This window comes from Arachis hypogaea, chromosome 13 (assembly GCF_003086295.3).
Source record: "Arachis hypogaea cultivar Tifrunner chromosome 13, arahy.Tifrunner.gnm2.J5K5, whole genome shotgun sequence".
Classification (NCBI taxonomy): Eukaryota; Viridiplantae; Streptophyta; class Magnoliopsida; order Fabales; family Fabaceae; genus Arachis; species Arachis hypogaea.
The window spans coordinates 62,782,929-62,789,916 of record NC_092048.1 but is presented as its reverse complement, the minus strand read 5'-3'; the positions used below and the strand labels follow the sequence as shown (position 1 = coordinate 62,789,916).

At 41.5% G+C, this 6,988-nt stretch overlaps 1 non-coding gene across 1 annotated transcript; it reads right to left on the bottom strand.

The window, feature by feature from the left end:
- Window positions 1-474: 474 nt before the first annotated feature.
- LOC112739358 (small nucleolar RNA R71) lies at window positions 475-578 on the bottom strand. The gene has a single exon (XR_003170296.1). It is a non-coding gene; the product is annotated as a small nucleolar RNA R71 (small nucleolar RNA).
- Between the last annotated feature and the right edge of the window lie 6,410 nt (window positions 579-6,988).

Below are 6,988 nucleotides of genomic sequence, written 5' to 3'. Positions count from 1 at the left end.
TTCCACCTTGATTATTGTTGAAGCCTTGTTGAGGCTTCTATTGATCCCTCCATGAGAAGTTGGGATGATTCTTCCATGATGAGTTGTAGGTGTTTCCAAAAGGCTCATTATTGGGATTTCCCAAATAGTTAACCTCATCCATCATGGGTTGATCTGGTTCAGAGGCATCTCCTTCATAGGAGGCTTCTTGAGTGCTGCCAGCTGCAGCTTGCAATCTAGTCAAATGCTGAGAGATCATGTTGACCTATTGGGTTAGGATCTTGTTTTGAGCTAATATTACTTAATAATGTTGATTTGTGATACTGTCAAGACTAAAGGAGTGGATCCAGAAATTTACAAGCTTATGCTTTTCCCCTTGTTGTTAGGGACAGAGCTAGGTTATGGCTGGATTCTCAGCCTAAGAAAAGTCTAGACTCTTGGGAAAAGGTGGTCAATGCATTTTTGACCAAGTTCTTTCCACCTCAGAAGCTGAGCAAGCTTAGGGTTGAAGTTCAAACCTTCAGACAGAAAAATGGTGAATCTCTTTATGAAGCATGGGAGAGGTACAAGCAACTGATTAGAAGGTACCCTCATAACATGATTTCAGATTGGACCATGCTAAATATCTTCTATGATGGCCTTTCTGAATTATCCAAGATGGAATTGGACCATTATGCTAGTGGATCATTCCAGTTAAAGAAAACAGCTGAAGAGACACAGGAACTCATTGACATGGTTGCAAACAACCAATTCATGTACACTTCTGAGAGGAACCCTGTGAATAATGGGGTAGCTCAGAAGAGAGGAGTCCATAAACTTAAAAGCGCAAAATCGTCGGCTAAGAATTTCTTCTCAGTTAGAGGAAATAACTTTGTTGCAAGTATAGTTCCCAGCCCACAAGTAATGCTCAATCAAAGTTTAAATATGTTGGTTATCACAAGTACAAACCCCAATGAAAATTAACTGAAGTATTTGAACATTGGGTCATCTCACAAGGAATTACAATGAAGTGATCAATTATTGGCTATGAAGGAACAAGGGGGGTTTGATTTGGTGAAAGGGCAAGAAAAGAAATGGCAAGAAAATAAAGCAAGTAACTAAAGAAAGCAAATAATAAAAAGAGACATTCATGGCAAGGATTGAGAACCTAAGCTTTCTATCTTAGTCACTAATCATAACAATAATTAACAAGAATTTATCCTATTTCGTCATCCCTAACAATAGAAGAAGGTACAATGCTATCTTCACACTAGAGAAAGTCAAATAAGACTAGCTAATCTCAATCCAAAAGTCCTAATCAACTTACTAATTGAATTAGCAAAAGATTAGCGTTAATGGAAACAATATTAGCTAACAACTCTAGATCACCAACATGAGTTGGGTATTCATGACTCAAGATCACCTAATGTCTCCTTCCAAGCCAAGAATGCTCAAAAATCTACTCTAACATCCAACCAAGCATTTTGTCAAACACTTGGAAGGCATAAAAAGAAAGCATAATAAATTGCAAGGAAGAATAAAATATAACAACTACCAATTGCAAGGAATTAACAATAACTACTCAAATCAACAACAAAAGAACAACAAACATCAATTGTATTAAAAGAAACCAAATCCAACTCATTTCTGAGGGTAGTTATCGGCTCCGATTGCAGTATGATCTGTGTCCGGTATAGCCGGGCTGGTTTTGATTTGAGACTCATGGTATGGAACCCACTGCTGCGAGTCACGCAGCATCTGGACGATCCGGCCGACACCCTATGGAAACAAGCCGTTATTGGATATGCATTTAGATGCACTACAATGTTTTTAATTCCGCAGAGGGATGCTGGAAACACGAGTACATAAACGATCAGCGTCTCACTCACCTCGATGCGAGCTCATTGTTCCACCTAGGTAAGGCCTTGTGGGTCAGCTGGGGTGGACATGATGCCACATTTGCAACACATGTGGTCGTTCTGAATGCAGGCAACTTTCTTCTGAGAAAGATTAGGATAAACCGTAGGTTAATTCAGCACGTGCAGGCAATACGTGTGCTCGATGGCATCCCATACCTGGTCGGATATGAACGATCCCCGCTCGGACTATCAACCATATAGTGCAAGATTGACTTCGACTCGATGTGCGTCGTTCCATTCATGAAGCTATGAATTGTTAGTTAGTTTGGTGTTCCATGGAATCCTTTGATGATCACAGTACGCAAAAATATGCATAGACTGGAAACAGGTGCTAACGGTGTGTCTGTGACAGAGATTTCGTTAGATCAGATTAATTTAGTTAGCCGACACAGATTTACCGCATTCAAAGGTGAGTGGCCGAGTGACATGTCCCTTCAGCGTGCTTTAATTGTGGGGGTGGGTTTTCTAGTTCCCTAATGGAGCGGCCGCTTGTGTGAGACGATCACATATATGGCAAGTAGGCTGTCACGTCGTAAATCCATCGAGAGTACTTATGGACTAAATGTAATCGTTGTTTGTATTCCGGGTATGTTTAAATTTTGCTTTTCGCATGGATTGATGTGTATTGTGGTTTATAATTAGTAGAATGTATACGGAAAATCAAAATTAGGTAATTAGATTGAAAACATATAGCCAATGCAAACAAATGCACGCTACAATAAAGGCTAAGATGCACTAATTTCGAACACCCATGAGTTAATGAATTAACAATGTATTTTAACCCAAAATAAAAAGGCTCAACTGGCGACTTTGAGCAGAAAAAAAACCAACAAAATGATCATAGATATTAGCGTGATCATCGCTACTCCACGCCTCGTCGTCGTCGCGACACTCGCAAGCATGTTGTCTTCTATGGTCATATTTGCTTGAACGGCAAACTCGAGTTTTGACATCGTATCATGCACACACTGTTACAAATGACGCACTTCGTCTACGAGTTCCTGTGTTCTCTTTTTTAACTCCATGTTCTCACTTCTTATGCCGTCACTGGTTTCCAGCAACTTGCGAATGACATCGGAATAACGTGCCAGGGGCTCTGGATTGTACCACTAAAAGAATGAGAATCTCGTGCTGCCATACCCAGAACATCCATAAAAATTTCTGCCTGGATAATCACATTTTCAAGCAGTTCTAATGGGCGACCTCATGCCACAGTGACAGCGAGGTGTCGGTGTATTGACGGAGGACGAGCTTATGGAAGAGTATCCCTGCATTGTGTGTTCAATAGTTCACAGGGAGAGTGAAAGATTGGCTTTTGAAATAGCAACACGAAACGAACGTTCATATTCACGTCTTTGTTAATGGCTTCATGTCTTCACAGCCCAACGGTCTTCTTCTTGACTGACACCGGTGACGTTAATCTGGCACGAACCGGTCGACTAAAGCTTGGAGGGCGGAGGCATCTTCTCCACTGAGTTGTTAGTTGACGCTTCAAACCATTATCATTAAATATGTGCCCCATTATATCCATAAAATGTTAACTGTCGACATAAAAATAATAAAAACTTTATGCAATTTGATATATGTATTATATGTTATTGATTTTTATTATTTTAGATTATTAATTTTTACGCGTCATTATGTAGATCATATAATTATAATATTTTTTATTCTACTGGTTTTATTTGTATTTTTGTCCTTTTGCATATTTTGTTTTTGTTTTTTCCCTGCCACACAATTAAAACATATTTGAGTATCGTATCGCCGTGTACAGACATGACTGTTCTCGTATAATGGCAGGCCACCTTTTGCTATGTTAGGAAACCCTTTGCAAAGGCTTGAACATTGGACGGCACCCAAGGTTGCCTAACCGGTGCAATTCTTAACGCATGTGATGCATCCTGCCTCGATGGATACGATCGTCTTCATACTCCAAGAAAGGTGTTCGCAGTTCCAACTTTTTGACCGGGCAATAACTAGCCGATGTGACCCTCTTCACACTACAAGCCTTGACGGAAACACAATCAACCACATACACAACTAACGCGGACCAACCCATCGGACGGCGACGAGCGATACTGCAACTAATAATGGCCGATCATGGAACGCCCGCTGCATCCAACAACATCAATGGTGAGATGGCTTAGGTACGGTTGTGGTGCAATGGCTAGGTTTCCATATTTTTTTTAATTATGCTTATGCTGCTCCCGGTTCTACTGAGTTAGTAGTTTACCACAATGTACTAACAAAAGCCTAATGCCAGGAGGATCAGAGAACACCGGGCCCAAATGCCAACACTTCGAACGACGCTTTGCTGGAAATAATGAGAGAGGTGCTTGAGAACACAAAGGTTAGTGACACCCGTGTCAATGTCCACTCTAACTATTTTGGTATATCGAACCATCTGACAAATCTGTTCTGATTTTCCATGAAAGAGCACGTAATGCCGAATGGAGAGGGTCGAAGCGGAAATGGTCACGATTCGATTGTTGGTGGGCGGTCTCAGAGAGCCTCTCACCCAGGCGCAAAAAGGACCTGCGCAGAAGGTCAACGCAACGTTTGATGGAAACTGGATAGAGAAACAAAGGCTGTCGGTCGCCGACAGGGCATTCATGCACAACCCGTTGTCACGCGCCTCCAATTCCAACCGTAGACAGATGATGCTTCTAGGAACGATAAGGAAGGGACTACACCCATTGTCGTAAAAAAACAGCGCCGGAGACGTCAACATGTCTGTTTTCGATGACGATGACGATCAGAAATGGGCCGTGCATCCAAAGATCTGTAGGTCAAACACGCAGAGCGTTAAACATATGCGAAGGGGTACGAAGGCCACATGCTTCTTCAGCCGATTCAAGGAAAAGGTATACAGGGGTAACCAAGTGACTGTATCGCCTCAACGGAGCAACAATGCTAACAACTTGATGGGACACAATGAACTGTAGGCAACACATAACAGTAAAAGCAGTTTTCCCTTTAATGCAGTGACATCATCCGACGAGAGCTCATCGAAGCCAGAAAAGCAGCCACAGACAGACATCCGACACCTATAAGCAAATTGCATGACGTCCCCGTCAACGGATTGCCCATCTCTTAGCACGAGCTGGACATCTGTAAGTACGTCTAAGACCATGATGCCAACCCCACGTGAGTATTCTATCTGAAAATCAACAACTGAATCTGCCGTGTGGCGGGGATAAATACCGGAAGGCCCCAGTTGAATTGGGCTCACAGGTATAACATCTTCCATTTGTTGACCACAGAGAGATCGTTGTACGCGTCGGGTCGCATCATGCAACTCGTTCTGACATGGAATTCCCGGTAGATGGCTGGCAACCACCCTAAAGGCACGTAGCAATCCATCGTATCCTCTTCGAATTATTAGATTTTTTCGTTGACCCGTGTTTAATCTTTCCATGCGATGTCTGAGATTTTTGTCATCCGATGATTTGCAGATAATGGAGTTTATCACGCTCATGGTTGCATCGGAGGCAGAAACCAATGGAGATCACCGTCGAGCGGTGTGATGCTTGCAACCGAAGTTTGCGGTACGGCCAAATTCTAATTCTGTAGCTAACTTGAATGCATAACTATGATTTAACGTTCTCTATTTTAACACGAACCGTGAACCGTTGACATGCATGGTGACTTGTTTGATCCGCTGACTACTCCTTGAGTAACTAGGCCGATGTCAAAGACAGCATCCACCCTAAGATTTTGGCGCAGCGATACGGCAATGATCACATGCACCCGACGGAAGACCTACACCTTGTAAGTTACCGACCGATAAAATTATTGTACGCAAGATCTGAACCTGGGTAGACTGAATTATGACTATCTTATCGTATCAGGCTTTTCTATCAATCACAAGTCTATATGCCAATATTGGAAGAAGATTGTGACAAGCACTGGTTTTTGGCTGCGGTGGACCTGTCGGAGAAGCAAGTTTTCAAGTTTGACACGAATGCAACTAAAGAATCAAATGCAAGAAGGAGACGTGTCATACAATGCATGGTAAGCGACGTACATAGGTTAATTCAGCATCCTATCCGAATACGCTAATCTTTTTATCTTGCCGAATTTGTGGCAGCTGACTGCGCTCGATTGAATCATTGCAACTGATGCGTATAAAGAGTTGCTCTCTAAGAGCGCTACCGAGTTTGACAGTTTGGACATCATGACTGCACCGGGGGTGCCAAAAAATAGTAGCAGTACAGACTCCAGCATTTGGGTCATGCAATGGATGTCAATGGGATGGCGGTTCACGTATGCGGTGTTGCCAATTGTAAGTTAACACATGCATACAAGTAAAATGCTATTGCAATGTGTGTTTCTAATCTACGCCGCATTGACCCTTTACAGCTTGACAAAGAGAAGATCCGAATCAAAATGGCTATTGCACTGTTAACGGGAAGATACAACAAGGAAAGGGTTGCATTGCTTGCAAAGGCAGCAGATTCGGTTAAGACATGGGAACCGTCTCTAAGCTACGTGTGAAGTGGCCCAATACAACGTTTTTTGTCATGTACTGTATTTTTTTGTTGGATGCAATGGTATAAGTTATGTCATGTGAAATTGTTGGGCCAGATCAATGGACGGACAGTCTTTGTGGGCTAATTATATCATGGGCCATATATCATATTAATGTTATTATATCCTTATGTTATTTAATGTTATTTTCCAAAAAAAACATATAAAAAACATAAATATACAAAAAAGTGTAATTATAAACAATTTACCTGCTATCATCGACTACATCAATCCGTCCATCCATCACCGAGGCTGACAATATGAAGAGAAATTTCACTGAGTCAGATGATAGAAGATATGGTAAGATTATTTATAAAATTTAAATTTTGAATTAGTTGGTTTTTTATCATTTTTTTAGGAAATTGATAATTGTACTTGGAAATTGCACTAACATTAATGCCCAGTCTAATCAGATTTTAAGGGTTATTAAAAAAAAATCAAAATGCTAGAGGTTTAAACAAATTAACGCGCATATGTTTCGAAGAAGGCAACCCATTGTAGAAGACTCCTAAGCATCCAGCAGTAAGAACCATCAACCATTTAACAAATCACAGGCGAAGTATCACAATGCCATCGCTGGC